At 39.3% G+C, this 18,301-nt stretch overlaps 1 non-coding gene across 1 annotated transcript; it reads right to left on the bottom strand.

Moving 5' to 3' along the window:
* Positions 1-6,866: 6,866 nt before the first annotated feature.
* On the bottom strand, positions 6,867-7,000 carry LOC131274132 (small nucleolar RNA SNORA9). The gene has a single exon (XR_009181344.1). It is a non-coding gene; the product is annotated as a small nucleolar RNA SNORA9 (small nucleolar RNA).
* Positions 7,001-18,301: the final 11,301 nt, after the last annotated feature.

The following is an 18,301-nucleotide window of genomic DNA, read 5'->3' as shown; positions in this document are numbered from 1 at the left end:
AGTTTTTGTTTTTTTTCTTTTTAAGTAAAGTTTACTGAGGAAAAATTTACGTACAGCAAAATCACCCTTTGTATGTATACTTCTGTGAGTTTGGTCCAAAGCATAGTTGTATAACCACAAAACATTCAAGATGTAGAATAGTTCTATAAACTTAAAAAAATCCCTTATGCTAATTTGTAGTCAACCTTCCCTCATTCCCTTCCCTGGCAATAATGAGGCTGTTTATAGTCCAATAGTTTTGGCTCATCCAGAATGCTATATAAATTGAACCATGCTGTGTGAAGTCTTTCAAGTCCACTTCTTTCATTATATAATGCATTTGAGATTTGTCCAACTTGTTGCATGTATCCACACATCACTCCTTTTTAGTGCTAAATAGTATTCCATTGTGAAGATTTACCACAGTTTGCTTATTTATTTACCAGTTTCAAGACATTTGGACTGTTTCCAATTTTTAATGATTATGATTGCTGTAAAGATGTGTGTGCAGGTTTTGTGCAAACATACGGCTTCAATTCATTTGGGCATGAAATACCTAGGAGTGGGATTGCTGAGTCCTAATGCAGGTATATGCATAAATCTGTAAGAAAGATTCAACAGTTTCCCAAACAGCTGTGCCATTTTACATCCCTTCTGTAATGCATGACTATGCCAATTGCTCAGCCTGGTATTGTCAGATTATTGGAACCTTCTTCAATGACGTTCCCATTCAAAGTTTTTCCTAGTGTTTATTGAGTTGTTTCTTTACTTATTAAGAGTTTCTTATACTTTTTGAATGCAACATTTAAAATAAAAAAAAAAGATGTAGACACTGAGGAAGGAATGGAAGAGATTTCCTTGCCACAGTAAATAAAGGGCAACACTTATTACAGTGATGAAAGGCAAAAGGTCAAAACAAAGTTTTATGATATTTTTCATTTTTAATACCCCAATTTATTTTTTACTTTATTTCAGTTATTCTAAATCAGTATATATTCTATTTCTAATCATTAAACCTATCATTACTATTTCATTTTCCTACTAATTGAATTTGGAAATATATTAAGCTTCATTTTTTAAGAAGTTTTGGATCACAGAGAGTTCAACTGTGACAGAGGAGGCACACCCGCATGGGGTGTCATTGATGGAGGACACATGGGTGGGAGGAAGTTCCCCAGGGCATGTATATAATGTATATAAAAATGTTCAGATATTCATTGGGTATTGTCATAGTAGGTAGAGTTACACACGTCAACTGAGGGAGTGCTGAGTTCCTACCCAGGGGAGCTCTGTCACATTCCCCAATGGAACAGCAACAATCCACCAAGTGCAAGGGCAAATGCCAGTGAAGAAGGATGGACCAATGACGGGCACTTGATACTGATGACTATGCTTATGAGCCTGTGTGCTTGAAATTTCAACTAGGCCTAGAGATGCAGGCTGCCTAAGAGTTACCTCCTGAGAGCCTCCATGTTGCTCAAACATGGATGCTCTCTAAGCCAAACTCAGCATGTAAATGTGTTACCTTCCCCCCAGTGTGGGACATGACTCCTAAGAATGGACCTCCCTGGTGCTGAGGGATTACTACCAATCACCAACTGGTGATTCAATTAGGAAAAGACCTTGAATAAAAGGAGCAAATGGTAAAGACAAATTAGTTTATATGGATAAGAGCCTTCAAAATGAGTCAGGATGTCATCAGTGGGCTCAGACTGAAGCACATCTCAGCAGGATCCCAGAGACAGCCAAAATAGATACAACCCCAGGTACTGGTGCTCCTGAGGTCTACAGAGACACACAGGTTCTATGGTCATGGCAGATGGCTCTGGAGTTCAGTGCCTTGCCAGTGGGCCCTACTTTGGAATTTGTGCTCCTGAGTGTGATGGAGTTGGACTCAAATGTGACCTGTCTATACATACATCTTCTGTCACTTTTACTGAACCTGTGGTTGGCATTGGGGTTGGTGTATACTCAGGAGACTTGAATCTCTGGAATGGCAATGTGCCAGCTGGGCCCTGAGCCTCAGCAACACCTACTTTCCAGTCACTGGACTTACCCAGGTCAGCAAACAAGGAGGTGAAGATGGTCAACTACCACACCAGGGAACCAAGAGTGTCTACAACTGCAAGCAGGAGACTCACATCCATCAGCCATGTGGGATCTAAGCCACATCTCAATATAAAGGTGGAGTGTACATCACCATCCCAGGGTCCACAGGATTGAGGAGTAAAATATGGATTAGAGTGGACTTATTGGTATTCTACTATAGAACAAGTGTGACTCTAGCAATGGAAGAAATTGTATCATTGATGTGGAGACCGTGGCCATGGGAGTTTCTGAAGGCAGGGAGACTGAAGAAGAGGTATGAGGGAGGGACATTTTTCAGGACTTGGAGTTGTCCTAAATGATATTGCAGGGACAGATGCAGGACATTATATATACTGCCATAACCCACTGAATGGACTGGGGGAGAGTGCAAACTACAATGTAAACTATAAACCATTGGTGTAGCAGTGCTTCAAAATGTATTCATCAAATGCAATGAATGTGCCACAATGATGAAAGAGGTTGTTGAGGAGTGGGAGGAGTGGGGAGAGTGGGTTGTGGGGTATAAGGGAACTTCATGTTTTTTAATGTAACATTTTTTGTGATCTATGTATTTTTTTTTAAAAGACAATTAAATAAAAATTAAAAATTTAAAAGTTTTTTATATATTCAGCTCACCATTCTTCTATCATGTTTATGTTTTGTCAATATTTTCTTCCTGTGTATGTCATATCTTTTTATTTTCTTAACTGTATCTTTTGAAGAACAGAAGTTTTTAATTATGATGAACTGCAATTTATAAGGGTTTTTATAAGCATATTTTAATTTCAATTTGGTTTTCCTCTTTTCATGCTTATTTAATAATTCCATCATAACTTTTTAAATTATGGAGGAAAGGAGAAAGTTATAAAAGCAAGGTAAGCAAGACTAAGTTGTGTACAAATTTTAGAAACCTCTTGGACTCCTTACTGATATACTCAGAAAACCTCTTAAAATATACAGTTCTTACTATAGATTCAACTGCACAAAATAATAATGGTGATCAAGAGAACTACAGAATAGTATAGGAAACTTCATAATGTAATTTTTAGAGCAAAGTTCAAAATTGTTAAAATTCTGCAAATAAATGTATAAATGTATGACAATGCTGTCAAAATACAGATAAATGAGATGAGGTTTGGGGAAGGTCAAAAGATTATACAGGAAAGTGGATGTGGACCAAGTGATGGAGCTTCTGCCTACCATATGGGAGGACCTGGGTTCAATCCCTGCTGCCTCCTGGTGACAAAGGAAGAAGAGAAAGTGTGCCTGTGTGGCGAGCCAGTGCCCATGTGAGTGCCCCCATGGTGAGCTGGTGCCCACCCAAATGAGTCACGGAGCAAATGATGATGCATAAAAAGAGAGATGAAAGGGAGATTCAAGGTGAAATGCAGCCGAGATTGGGAACTGAGGTGGCACAATTGACAGGGAAACTGTCTCCACATCAGGGGACTCCAGGATCAAATTCCTGTTAATCCTAGAGGAGAGAAAATGAGTAGAGAAGACAAAAAAAAAAAAAAAAAAAAAAAAGAGATATGTACAGAAGATCACATAGTGAATGGACACAGACATCAAAAAGAGCAGGGTGGGAGGAGGGGAAGGGGAAAAATAAATATTTTTTAAAAAGATTATACAGATGTAATAAGTTTATAAGTTTGTGGAGGTTTGTTTTATTTTACACTTCCACCTAGATTCTTTAAAAAATGTTTTTTATTCAAATATTCTTTCTTTATTATTACCTTTTTAAAAAAGATACATAGATCACACAAAATGTTACAAGTCTTAACAAAAATGTTAAGATTTTTGACATCATTTTCAATTTTAAAAATAAATTAAGATTTATCTGTATCTTTGTTCTGCAAATCTTCCATGACCTTTTGTCTAGAAGTAGTAAAATCTGTCCTAGCCTGTAATGTCACTACTTTTGTTACCTAGAGTGCACAATAACCCACCCAAGACCTTTCAGGCTCAGGTTAACTTGATTATTTATGCAACACTGCCATCTGCTGACCTTACCTTAGAGCTGCATGCTAACTTTACCGCACCTAGTGAACAAGAAGAGATCGTTTACTTTTACTTATTTTACTTTTTAAAGAAATTTTTCCCCCCTTGCGGCTTGCTCCTTTTTCTTTTGCTGTCTCTTCTCTGTGTCCATTCGCTGTGCATTTTGCTTTCCCCTTTTCAGGGAACCCATTGGTCTTTCCAGGGTGGCAATTCTCAGTCACATAACCTTGATCCAGGTAAACCTCTCCTGAGAACTTAACACAAAGCAAGTTTTTAGAAGGAAACAGCTATAAGAAGAGTCGTTCCCTCCAGTGTTATATTTAAAAAAAAAAAAAAAGAAAGAAAGAAAACAGAAACCACTTAAATAAACAAGCAATAAGAAAATGTTTAAGTCCACTATGGTACTTCAAATTAATGGAGTGTTAAGCCTTGGTTACATTTTTAACAGTGTATTGGGGGCCTTCTGTGTGCCAAGCACCCAAATGAGCACTTTAATCCTCACAACCCTGTGAGGTTAAAAATGAACATTAAACTCTCAGGCAGGTTCTATACAGCTCAGAGCTGGTCATATTCCATAATCCAGCAGTTCCACTCCTAGATGGAATCGTTCCCCTCCTAACACCTGTCCACCAAAAAAATATATATGCAATGGTGTTCAAAAACTGGAAATAACTGAAATGTCTACAATAGTGAAAGGGTTAATTACCTTGTGCTATACTTACACATTGGAACTCTGCTCAGTAAGGAGACTCAACAAACCACAACTACACCCAACAATGTAGATGGATCTTATAAACATGATGCTAAGCAGAAGAAACCAAATGCAAAAGGTATATACTTATATGTTTCTATCCATACGAAATTCAAAAACAGAGGGAAGTAAAATGAAGTTAGACATTGGGATGGGGTCCTCTTGCATCAGGTGGGGTGGGGGGATGACTGGGAGGGCCAAGAAGAGGGTCTGGAGCTCGGCACTATTCTGCCCTCCGTTTGTGCAGTGCTGCTTTGTGAGAGCTGTACGATTACGACTTGCACACTTTTCTGTATGTATATTATATTTCAAAATAAGTTCATCTAGAGGAATGTCTAAGACCCATTTTACAGGTAAGAAAGGCTGAGAAGAATAAGTAACAGGTGGAGGACGTACAGCTGGTAAACGGTGGGCAGGGGTCAAATCCCTCCTGCCTAATTCCACCCTCTGAAGCCCCCACTGCTCTCCTTCCAGCAATAACGGGGCTCCACAGACCACGAGGTCAGACGTGCTCCTTCCCCGCCTCCACCCCCTAGTGAGGGTCACCAGGTATGGAAACAGAAGGGCGCAGGCTTCAGCAGGGCACGAAGGACAGCGCTGGGGGCCCACGTATGAAACGTCACGTATTGGGGTGGGGTGGGGGAGCAGGTCAAACCCACTCTGATTCTCCTCCCAATTCTGTGCAGGCACCGAGCTTCCCCTCTCCTTCTCCCACCCATCCAGCTAACACTCACTGAGTTTGCTCTCAGCAAACACTCTTAAGGAAGTACAGAGACACCTAAGGCAGCAATCCTTCCCTCGAACAACTGATAATCCAGTTTTTCTACTCTTTTTCCTTTCCCTCGTCCAACCTAGAGCAGTGGGTGGGAAAGCACGGTGGTGGGAAAGCTGGATAGGGAGACCACTTGCTATCCTTCCTCTTAAGAATATTCTCTATTATCACATTTTTTAAACTTAGAAGGTCTGAATAGAATTCAGAAAGGCTAAATACCTTCCCTTCAAATTACATAAACTTACTCACACATCCCTGGGAGCCACATTCAACAATTAAGGTCTCCCCTCTTTCTTTTTCACCCCACAGATATAAAACCACCTTTATTCAACCACTCCCACCCCACCCAAGGCTTAAGTCTCAGCTGGACACTCTACCCACCAGTGTTACTCCAAGAATCAGAAATTCCAATGACTTTTTGGGGAGGTAATTTACCTCCCCCTCCCTGTTGTTTGCACTCACACTATCTGCTCCTCTTCTTTTCTTTTTAGGAGACACTGGGAACTGAACCTGGGACCTCCCATGTAGGAACGAGGTGCCCAACTGCTTGATCCATCCCCGTTTGTTGCTTGTTATGTCTCCCACTGTGTTTCCTCATTGCATCATCTTATTCCATCAGCTTGCTGTCTTCTTTATGAGGCACCAGGACCAAATCTGGGGTCTCCTATGTGATAGGCAGGTGCCCAACTTCTTGAGACACATCAACTTCCTCATCACTGCACAGATTCCATGGAACAGCCTGATGGGCACCGAAGGCACAGGCTTTCAAGGATCTTCCAGCTCTGGTATTATGGGAATTTTGCTGCTCAAACACCAGGGGAATGGAAGACACCAAAGTGCCGAGAACCATGGTGGGAAGACATCACAGCCGAGATTTGTCTCCAACAGGAACCCTGCTGAGGTCCAACATGCTCAGTCTCTGCTCCCATACTGTTCTGGAGCTACAACTATTCCTCAACATTGATACTAAGCTGAGTGTCAGCAGGTTTGACACAAGATGGGTACTCAGCAGACATTCTCACCTGACTCTCCAATGCTCTTCCATTAAATTCAGCTCGTGCTGCATTCACCCTCCCCTAGTTCCTTAGGCATTCAGCTCTTCAGTAAAAACTTAGTCTTTGTTTCTCTAATTGAACATCCTGTAGACTCAGAGCCTCTGAAAATCTGAATCTTAAATTTTACTTTCTGGTAAACAAGCCACACATGGCCAGGTGGCTGCAATATTAGACAGTGCAGACAAGATGCCCAGTATACGAGATTCGGGAGGGGGCAAGCCACTATCTGAATTTCTATTACCTTGCTCTGTAGATGGAGCAGAGCAAGGCCTCAAACCATTTCAAACCTGTTCTCACAAGCACTGTAGGAAGGCACAGGGTCACTGCAGACCCAAGCACACTGGAGGCTTGCAAGCCCCTCGTCCTTTTGTAATTCATCTATGAACCTGACATCAGCTTCTCTTCAGAAAGCAACATTCTGAAACCAGAACCTCCAGGACCCAACAAGTAAAACCAGGTGTCATGGGATGAATTGTGTCCCCTGAAAGGGTATACTGAAGTGTGAACCTCCCCATACTGTGAATTTGGCCTTATTTAGAAATAGGATCTTTGCAGATGCACTTAGTTCACATAAGGTCCTGCTGGACCGGGGTGGCCCTAACCCAGTGGCTGGTGTCCTAGTAAGGAGGGGGCGATTGGAAACCAGCTCGGGAAGGTCAGGTGGGAGTGCAGGGACACACCTGCAAGCCAAGGAACGCCAAGGCTGGCTGGAAGCCCCGGGAGCTGTGAGAGAGGAGGGGCGGTTTCTCCCTCTGAGCCTCCAGAGGAGTCAACCCTGCAACACCCTGATTTCCAGCTTCTGCTCCCCAGGACCATGAAAGAAGACATTTCTGTTTGCTTTTTAGTTCAATAAAGCTTTTCCTCAGGATGCCATAAGCAGAGGTTGTTCCAGGAGCTGGAGGAAGGGAAGGCAGGCAGACACGTCCAGCATCCCTTGGGGGCGCCCCGGACTTCACAGGCAGTGCTGATGGTGGGGATTTTCCAGGCGGCTGGAGGACAGGTGGTGGAATCCCGAGCTGACCCAGGCAGTTTCTATTGTTTTCGGCCACGAAGTTTGTGCCCTTTGTTGCAGCATCGCTACGAAACTAACCCAATGGGGCTGGCAAAGAAGAGCGCTCAGCTCCCCAAGTGCAAAACATTGCTGAATTTGTATGAGAGTTTTTTGTGTAAAAGGCAGAACTTGAAATCAATAAACTTCAATACTTAACCTAGAGGATTTCCAAGCAATGAGTTCAGTTATGTCCCAGGTTCATCTTGCTATGTATACAAAGTACATGAGGAAAGGTAAAATGGTAATGTGAAAAAAAAATCTGTTAAGTTGAATGGAACTAAGAATTATGATTTGGGTAATACTTCATCTGTCTAGATTGCAAAAGATGCTAAAAGTAAGATATCAACTGCAAAGAAAGAATGAACTGTAGATAAGGTCAAGAGAGACTTGATAACTTTTGCAAGTGGAAAGACATTAGGCATGTGCATATGGATCTCTTCAAACAAGGAGCAGAAATGAGGAACAGAGATGGGAATATCTTGGGAAGATCTGTGGAGGACCCTCTTGTCTAATGATATGTGAAATAGTCAGAAGACGTGCAAATTTAATACCTGATACTCCTTCATATCAGGCATTAAATTTTCAATAATTCTCTTATTTTTTCCAATATAAAATAAAAAGTTGTATAATTCACAGTAGTTACATTATTAAACCTAATGTATATATATCGTCCAACATACAAGCAATAGATGCTTAGTGGTCATTTTTATGGAATTTAAGAAGAATATCTAAGCTACCCAAATAGCTTTTTAAATCAAATTTTAGATTGAACTGATCCTAGCTTGTCTTACAGACTTCCTGGAATCTTCCATGCAGCTATGTCAGGTACACACATATTCCAAATTAGGATTTTTATACTGCTTTGTAGCAAAGTCTGAGTCAAGCAAACAGATGCCACTTAAAAGTTTCTGTTGAATGAACAGACAACATTAAGTCAACAATTATTTCAGTCTACAAAATTGTTTTCAGGTCATTCACATTTTTAAAAATTTATTGAAGTGTATCACTCATACATAAACATACATAAATAATACATGTATAATAATAATTGTGAACTTACAAAACAAACATATATAACATCATACAGGACTCTTGTACCTCACCCTACCGCCATTAACTTGCACTATTGCTATATATTTTTAAGTAGTTATTTGTTTTGTTTTTTTGTCTTTATTTTTTTAAGGTTACATTAAAAAAAATATGAGGTCCCCATATATCCCCCACCCCCCTCACCCCCTCACCCCACTCACCCCCCCATAACAACAACCTCCTTCATCATCATGAGACATTCATTGCATTTGGTGAATACATCTCTTTGCACCGCTGCACCTCATGCTCAATGGTCCATACCATAGCCCACACTCTCCCACAGTCCACTCAGTGGGCCATAAGAGGACATACAATGTCTGGTAACTGTCCCCGCAGCACCACCCAGGACAACTCGAGCCCCTGAAAATGCCCCCGCATCACATCTCTTCCTCGCACTCCCTAACCCCAGCAGCCAAAATGGCCACATTCTCCACACCAATGCCACATTTTCTTCGATTACTAACCACAATAGTTCATGAATAGAATATCAGTAAGTCCACTCTAATCCATACTCTATTCCTTCATCCTGTGGACCTTAGAATGATTGTGTCCATTCCACATCTATATCAAGAGGGGGCTTAGATTCCACATGGATGCTGGATGCAATTCTCCTGCTTTCAGTTGTAGGCACTCTTGGCTCCCTGGTGTGGTGGTTGACCTTCTTTGTCTCCATGTTAGCTGAGTGGGGTAAGTCCAATAAACCAGAGTGTAGGAGTTGCAAGTCTGTTGGGGTTCAGGGCCTGGCTATCGCATGGTCAGTCCAGAGATTCAGGTCCCCTGGGTATACATTAAATCCCAGCATCAAGAATAGTTCTGGTAAAAGTAACAGGAGAGGCTTGTGGACAAAGATCACATCTGAGTCCAGTTCCATCACACAGAAACATAAACTCCAATATAGGGCCAACTGAAGTGACACTGAACTCCATCTGCCATGACCATAGAACCTGTGGGTCTCTGTAGCCCTCAGAAGATCCAATACCTGGGATGTATCTACTTTATCTGTATCTGGGACTCTGCTGAGGTATGCATAAGTGCAACCCCTCTGATAACCTCCTGGCTCTTTTTGGAGATTCAGGACCATATAAATTTATTTGTACTTTCCATTTCCCCCTTTTATTCAAGTCAAAAGCATTTTTAATTCCTGGTATTATATGTAGACTGAGATATTCTGCTGGTCCAAGTTGACCCTTTTATTCAAGGTCATTTTCTAGTTCTATCATCAGCTGGTACTTGGTAGTAATCCCTTGGTGCCAGGGAGGCTCATCCCTGCCAGGGAGGTGCCAGTGGGTCATGTCCCACTCTGTGGGGAAGGCAACACATTTACATGCTGAGTTTGGCTTCAAAACTGGCCATATTTGACCAACATGGAGGCTCTCAGGAGGTAACTCTTAGGCATCCTGCAGCTCTAGGCCTTGTTCTTATTTCAGGTGCACAGGCAGGCTCACAAGCATAGTCATTAGTGTCAAGGGCTCATTGTTGGACCTTCCTTCTTTTTTGGTCTTTGCCATTGCACTTGGGGAATTGTTGCTGTTCCTTTAGGGACTGTGATAGTGCTCCTCTGGCTAGGAAATCAGCACTCCATCAGTTGTAATTTTTAGTTGTAACCACTATAAAAATATCCAAAAATTTTTATGTACCCTGGATATAAGCCCTGTAGAACTCCCTGCCAACCATGTGTCCCCTGTCAATAACATCCCACACTAGTATTCATCCCCTGCCATTGTTCAACCTCTCTGTGATCCAAAACTTCTTCAAAAATGAAGCCCAATATATTGCCACGTTTCATTAATAGTAAAATGGAATACAGTGATGAGTTTAAAGGTTAGATATAGAATACATATTAATTTAGAAAAATCAAGGTAAAAATAAATTGGGGCATCAAAAAATTTAAATATGAAAAAGCTTTGTTTTTGATGTTTTGCCTTCCATCACTGCAATAAGTGTCGCCCTGTACTCAAATTGGCAAGGCAACTTCTTCCGTCCTTTCCTCAGTGTCTATGTCCTTTGTTTTTTTTATTTTCTTAATTATTAAGCTTATCTTCACAAAAGTTTTGGATCACAGTAATTCATATATACAATATACAGCACTCCCACATATCCAACATAAAACCCTTTTCCCTTCCACAGCAATAATCTTTTTTACATATTCATACTATATTTACTGAAACTGATGTACAGATATTGAGACAATAGCTTTCAAACAAGGTAACATTTGGGTTTACATTGTGGTTTATATTTTAGGCTATACAATTTTCTAAATTTTTAGTTACCTTATGTTTTACGTTATGATTTACATTTTAGCCTATCAGACACGATATATTTTTGGTGTAATTTTACATGTCTTTATATCCATCCTTGCATAATCTTGTGGAACACTTCTATTGCCCACACAGTTACATTGGTTCCATCTATTCGATACCTTCTTCCCCCTCCCCTTAGGGCCCACAGTGACAGTCAATCTTCATTGCTTGAAGCGCCATGTTCAGAGATACTTGCAACAGTGTTGAGGGCTTGACATGCATGACTGCTGTAATATATTGGGAGCAACCATTTCTCTCGAGAGATACAATTCCCTCTATTTGAGAACATTAGTCCTCCCTAGGATGTGGGTATACCTTCACTCTCATTATATGGGTCTCTTTTTTTTTTTTTTTTAAAGATTTATTATTTATTTATTTAATTCCCCTCCCCTCCCCCCGGTTGTCTGTTTTCTGTGTCTTTTTGCTGTGTCTTGTTTCTTTGTCTGCTTCTGTTGTCGTCAGCGGCACGGGAAGTGTGGGCGGCGCCATTCCTCGGCAGGCTGCTCCCTCCTTTGCGCTGGGCGGCTCTCCTTATGGGTGCACTCCTTGCGCGTGGGGCTCCCCTACGCGGGGGACACCCCTGCGTGGCAGGGCACTCCTTGCGCGCATCAGCACTGCGCATGGGCCACCTCCACACGGGTCAAGGAGGCCCGGGGCTTGAACCGCGGGCCTCCCATGTGGTAGACGGACGCCCTAACCACTGGGCCAAAGTCCGTTTCCCTATATGGGTCTCTATCCAATGATATAACCCACTATGGCAAAATGAGCACTCACATACTCCCTAGGAGCCTGTCCTGTGTTGGATTATCCTCTTTATGTATCTCAAACAGGTAACCTTCCTTATTATATTTTTAAAAAAGTTTTCTCAGCATTATACTCTCAACAAAATACCTGACAATCTCCTATGTTCATATATTACCCAACCATCCCCCAATTTCTTGGGCAATATTACCCATCCTCCCATCCCTAGCCCCCCTCAAGCCTGCAAAGCCCCACCCAAAGGTCACCCTATTCCCCCATTGTATCCCTTCCTTTACAAATACTTATCTCCAGCTTATCATAGATTTCACCCATGTAGGTGTCAGCTTACATCCTTCCTCTACCCCCCAATTTCTTTTAAGCCTGTCATCCAGTCTCTAGCTCTCTGAGGCAGCTTGGTTTACTTATTTCATATCATTGAGGTCATGTAGTATTTGTCCTTGAATGCCTATGTTGCTTCACTCAACATAAGGTTCTCAAGATTCATCCATTTTATCATGTGTGTTTTTAGTGTATTCATTCTTAAAGCTGAGTAGTATCTATTGAATGTATATACCATGTTTTATTTATCTATTCATCTGATGATGGGCATTTGGGTTGATTCCAACTTTTGTCAATAGTGAACAATGCTGCTATGAACAATGATGTGCATCTATCAGTTTGTGTCCTTGTTTTCAGTTCTATTGGGTATATACTCAACAGTGGAATTGCTGGGTCATATGGCAAATCTATAGCTAGTTTTTTTGAGAAACTGCCAAACAGTCCTCCAGAATGGCTGGCTCCTTCTCCATTCCCACCAGCAGTGGATGAGTGTTCCCATTCCTCCACATCCTCTCCAGCAATTGACATCTTCTGTTTTTTTTATAGCTGCCAATCTAATGGGAGTAAGATGGTATCTCATTGTAGTTTTGATTTGCATTTCCCTAATAGTTAGAGATTTGGAGCATTTTTTTCATGTGTTTTTTAGCCATTTGTATTTCTTCTTTGGAGAAATGTCTGTTTAAATCTTTTCCCCATTTTCTAAATGGGTTGTTTGCCTTTTTATGTTCCAGATATAGTAGTTCTTTATATATGCAGGTTATAAGTCTCCTATCGGATATATGGTTACCAAATATTTTCTCCCATTGTGTAGGCTCTCTTTTCACTTTCTTGACAAACTCCTTTGAGGTGAGGAAGGCTTTAATTTTGAGGAAGTTGCATTTATCTACTTGTTCTTTTGCTGCTCCTGCTTTGCATGTGAAGTTCATGAAGACATTTCCTATTACAAGGTCCTGTAGATTCTTCCCTACACTGCTTTCCAAAGTCTTTATGGTCTTGGCTCTTATATTTAGGTCTTTGATCCAAATAGCATTGATTTTTGTATAAGGTGTCAGTTGGTAATCCTCTTTCATTCTTTTACATATGGATATCCAATTCTCCAGGCACCATTTGTTGAATAGGCCATTCTCTCCTAGTTGAGAAGGTTTGGTGGCTTTATTGAATATTATATGGCTATATATATGAGGATCTATATCAGAACTCTCAATTCAGTTCCATTGGTCTGTGTGTCTCTCCTTGTGCCAATACTTCTGCCTATTGTTGGCTTTTTTTGCATCTGGCCTCATCCACCAAGTCTGTGTCACCACCTGTTTCATCTTCTCCATGGTTGGTCTATACTATATCAACAAGACCTCCTCCACTCTGTACCAGGTAACTGCTCCAGTCCTTATAACAGCCAAGGTCAAGGGCAAGAGCAAGAAGAAAAATTGACCCTGAATGTTCAATAAAGTTAATTCTTTGTAGTGTGTAGCTTTGTAGTATGTTTTGAAGTCAGGTAGTGTGAGTCCTTCAATTTCATTTTTCTTTTTCAATATGTCTTTGGCTATTTGGGGCCTCTTTCCTTTCCAAGTAAATTTCATACCTAATTTTTCTAGTTCATTAAAGAATGCTCTTTTGATATTTATTGGGATTGCATTGAACGTACAGATCAGTTTTGGTAGGATAGATATCATAATAATATTTAGTCTTCCTATCCATGAACAGGGAATATTCTTCCACTTATTTAGGTCTTCTTTGATTTCCTTGAACAGTCTTGTATAGTTCTCTGTGTATAAGTCTTTTACCTCTTTAGTTAATTTTATTCCTAGGTATTTCATTTTTTTAGTTTACTATTGTAAATGGTATTTGTTTCTTGATTTCCCCTGAGATTACTCAGTATTGATGTAGAGAAATGCTACTGATTTTTGCACATTGATCTTATAACCTGCGACCTTACTAAACTTATTCATGAGTTCTAGAAACTCTTTTGTAGACCGATCATGGTTTTCTATGTATAGGATCATGTCATCTGCAAATAATGAAATTTTGACTTCTTTCTTTCCAACTTGAATGCCTTTTATATATGGTTCTTGCCTCAGTGCTCGAGTGAGTACTTCTAAGACAATGTTAAATAGAAGAGGTGAGAGTGGGCATCCTTGTCTTGTTCCTGACCTTAGAGGGAAAGATTTTAGGATTTCACCTTTGAAAAAATTTTGGCTTTTTCATATATACTCTTTATCATGTTCAGAAAGTTTCCTTCTATTCCAATTGTTCGCAGTGTTTTTATCAAGAAAGGGTGCCATATTTTGTCAAATGCTTTTCCTGCATCTATAGATAAAATCATGTAGTTTTTTTCCTTCAATCTGTTTATATGGTGTATTACATTCATTGATTTTCTTATGTTGAACCATCCTTGCATACCTGAAATGAATTCCATTTGGTCTTGGTGTAGCATTCATTTAATGTGTTGTTGAATAGCAAGTATTTTGTTGAGGATTACTGTGTCTGTGTTCATTAGAGAAATTGGTCTGTATTTTCCTTCTTGTGGTGTCTTTGTTTGGCTTTGGTACTAGGGTAATATTGGCATCATAGAATGAGTTAGGTAATGTTCCTTCTGTTTCAATTTTTTGGAAGAGTTTCAGCAAGATTGATGTTAGAACAATGCAAGGTGTTGGTGGAGATCTGATGTATGAGATCACTGTAAGATGATACACATGCTTGTTTTGTAAGCTCATAACTTTTCCTGTACACTTATTGTTTATGTATATTCATGTATGAGTGATAAATTTCAATAAAATTTTATTTAAAAAAAAAAAAGATTGATGTTAGTTCTTTCCGGAATGTTTTGTAGAACTCACCTGTGAAGCAGTCTTGCCCTGGACCCTTCTTAGTTAGGACGTTTTTACTGACTAATTCTATCTCTTTACTTGTGATTGGTTTGTTGAGATTATCAATTTCTTCTTTCATCTATATAGGCTGCTTATGTGTTTCTATGAATTTGTCCATTTCCTCTGAATTTTCATTTTTGTGGGAATATAGTTTTTCAAAGTATCCTCTTATAATAGTCTTTATTTCTGTGGGGTCAGGGGTGATATCTCCTTTCTCATTTCTTATTTTGTGTATTTGTATCTTCTTTCCTTTTTTTCTTTGTTAGTCTACTAAGAGTTTGTCAATTTTATTGATCTTCTCAAAAAACCAGCTCTTGGTTTTGTTTATCTTTTCAAGTGCTTTCTTATTTACTATTTCATTTAGTTCTGCTCTTATCTTCGTTATTTCTTTCATTCTTCTTCCTGCGGGGTTACTTTGTTGTTTTTTCTTTTACTAATTCCTCCAAATGTGTCATTAGTCTTCAATTTTAGCTATCTTCTTTTTTGATGTATAAATTTATGGCTATAAATTTCCCTCTCCGTACTGCTTTTGCTGTGTCTCATAAGTTTTGGTATGTTGTGTTATCATTTTCATTAGTTTCAAGGTAGTTATTAATTTCATTTGAGATTTCCTCTTTGACCTACTGTTTTTCGAAGAGTGTGCTGTTTAATTTCCATATTTTGTTGTGAAATCTGGGCCTCTGGCCCTTGCAGATTTCCAGCTTCACTCCACTGTGATCAGAGATATTATTTTGTATGATTTTGATCTTTCTGAATTCATTGAGCCTTTCTTTGTGGCCAAGCATATTGTCTACCTTGGAGAATGATCCATGTGCACTTGAGAAAAATGTATATCCTGCTGTATTTGATTATAATGATCTGTATATGTCTATTAGGTCCAGCTCCTCTAATATACTGTTCAAAGTTTTTGTTTCTTTATTGATTCTCTTTTGAGATGTTCTGTCCAAAGTTGATAGTGGTATATTAAAGTCTCCCACAATAATTGTAGAGGCATCTCTTCTTTCACTTAGTTTCTCCAGTGTTTGCTTCACATATGTGGATGTGCCCTTGTTAAGAGCATAAATATTTATGATTGTTCATTCTTCTTGAAAGATTATCCCTTTCACTAATATGTAGTATCCTTTTTGTCTCTCAAAATCATTTTGCATTTAAAGTCTATTTTGTCTGATATTAATATAGCTACTCCTGCCTTTTTTGGTTATTGTTTGCTTATAGGATTATTTTCCAGCCATTCGCTTGCAACCTCCTTGAATTCCTGGGTCTAAGATGTGTTTCTTGTAGACAGCAAATAGATGGGTCATATTTCCTTATCCAATCTTCCAGTCTGAATCTTTTGACAGGTGAGTTTAATCCATTGATATTCAGTGTTATTAGTTTCAAGGAATTTTTTATGTTAGCCATATTTTGTTTGGACTTGTGTTTGTCATATTTTGTTTTTTTCCTTCACTTCTTGTCTTTTTGGTTGCTTTACACTCTCCTCCATCTCTGCCTCTCCTGTTTCTTTCATCCTGCAGGACTCCCTTTAATATTTCTTGAAGGGCAGGGTTCTTGTTGACATACTCTTTTATTTTCTATTTATCTGTGAATATTTTGAACTTTCCATCATTTTTGAATGCTAGCTTAGCTGGGTAGAGTATTCTTGGTTGGAAATTTTTTTCTTTTAGTACCTTGACTATGTCATACCACTGCCTTCTTGCCTCCATGGTTTCAGATGAGAAATCAGCACTTAATCTCATGGAGCCTCCCTTGTATGTGATTTTTCTTTTTTCTCTTGCTGCTTTTAGACTTTTCTCTTTGTCTTGAGCATTGTATAATTTGAGAAGTATATTTCTTGGGGTAGGCCTTTAGGGATTTATGGTGTTTGAGGTGGGTTGTGCTTCCTTGACATTTACATCAATCTCCCTCAGCAGATTTGGGAATTTTTCAGTCATTATTTCCTCCAACACCGCTTCTGTCCCCTTTCCCTTCTCTTCTCCTTCTGGGATGCCTATAATACATAGGTTTGTGCATTTTTCATGGTCATTCAGGTCCCTAAGTCCCAGTTGGATTTTTTTTACTTTTTATCTATCAGTTTTACTATCTGTTTGATTTCAGATGTACTGTCTTCCACATCACTTATTCTCTCCTCTGCCTCTTCTATTCTGCTGCTATTTGCTGAGAGTGTATTTTTGATTTCTTGAACTGTGGTGTTCATCACTATCATATCTGTTATCTTTTTGTGTATTTCTGCAATTTCCTCTCCAAGTGATTTCTTCATATTGTAAGTCTCTTCCTTTACTTCTTTAAGTTGGTCTCTTATGTATGTTTTGAGATCTTTAATTACTTGTCTGATGTTCTGCTCCTCCTCCTGGTTTTTAGTTTGTTCATTGGATTTGACCATGTTTTCCTGATTATTTGTTTAGTTTGTAGTTTTTTGTTGCTGTCTGGTCATCATTTTATCTTGGTGGGTTTAATCAGTTCCTTAGCTTCTTTGTCTAGTCTTGGAGATTGATTAGTTGTTGTCTGTGCATAAGTGTTATGTCTTTCTTAGTCACTTTGTTCTTCTTACTCTATTTTCTTGTTGCTGGCTAAGTTCACTTTGAAGGAAAACATTAGGGACAGGGAGAGCAAAATGAGTAAGTTAAGAAAATACATAAAGTTCTATTGGTAATAAATGTTAACAGAGCAACAATGTGAGATCTAGGAGAATGGATATTAGACCCATACAAGTTGTATAGAGTTATAGCAGTAAGTAGAGTACCTATAGTGAGACAGTCAACTGAATATGGGGAGGAATATAGTATGAATTAAAAGGCCAGTGTTTTCATGAGAGAGGGAAAGAGGAAAGAAAGACAATAATATCAAGAGTAGATAAAAGAGAGAAAACAGAACAAAGATATTAGAACTTAAAAGTCAGACAATTTGGGGGCCAGAGAAAGGGAGGTGGAATGGAAGAGAAACCATAAATGATGGAGGATAGAAAGTTGTAAGGGAATGGGGATAGTGTAGGTGGCCAAAATCAATACACAGAGAAAAGAGGAAATGGAGGATGAGGAAACACAGCAAATATGGAGCACTCCCTGCAGCACCTATTGTATAAAGAAAATAAAATAAAAAAGAAGAAAAAGAGAGAAAAGAAAAAAAGGGAAGAGAAAAAAGGGGGGCAAAGAAAAGCAGAGAAACAAGCAAGAAAAAGAAAAAGGAAAAAACTAAATAAATGAGAAAGAACCTTGGGGGATAAAACAGGAGAAAAGACCTAGAAACAATGTAATATTAGCAACCATGACAAAAA

This window comes from Dasypus novemcinctus, chromosome 17, assembly GCF_030445035.2.
Source record: "Dasypus novemcinctus isolate mDasNov1 chromosome 17, mDasNov1.1.hap2, whole genome shotgun sequence".
NCBI classification, from domain to species: domain Eukaryota; kingdom Metazoa; phylum Chordata; class Mammalia; order Cingulata; family Dasypodidae; genus Dasypus; species Dasypus novemcinctus.
The sequence above is the reverse complement of the archived record's forward strand: the minus strand, read 5'-3'. Positions and strand labels throughout refer to the sequence as shown.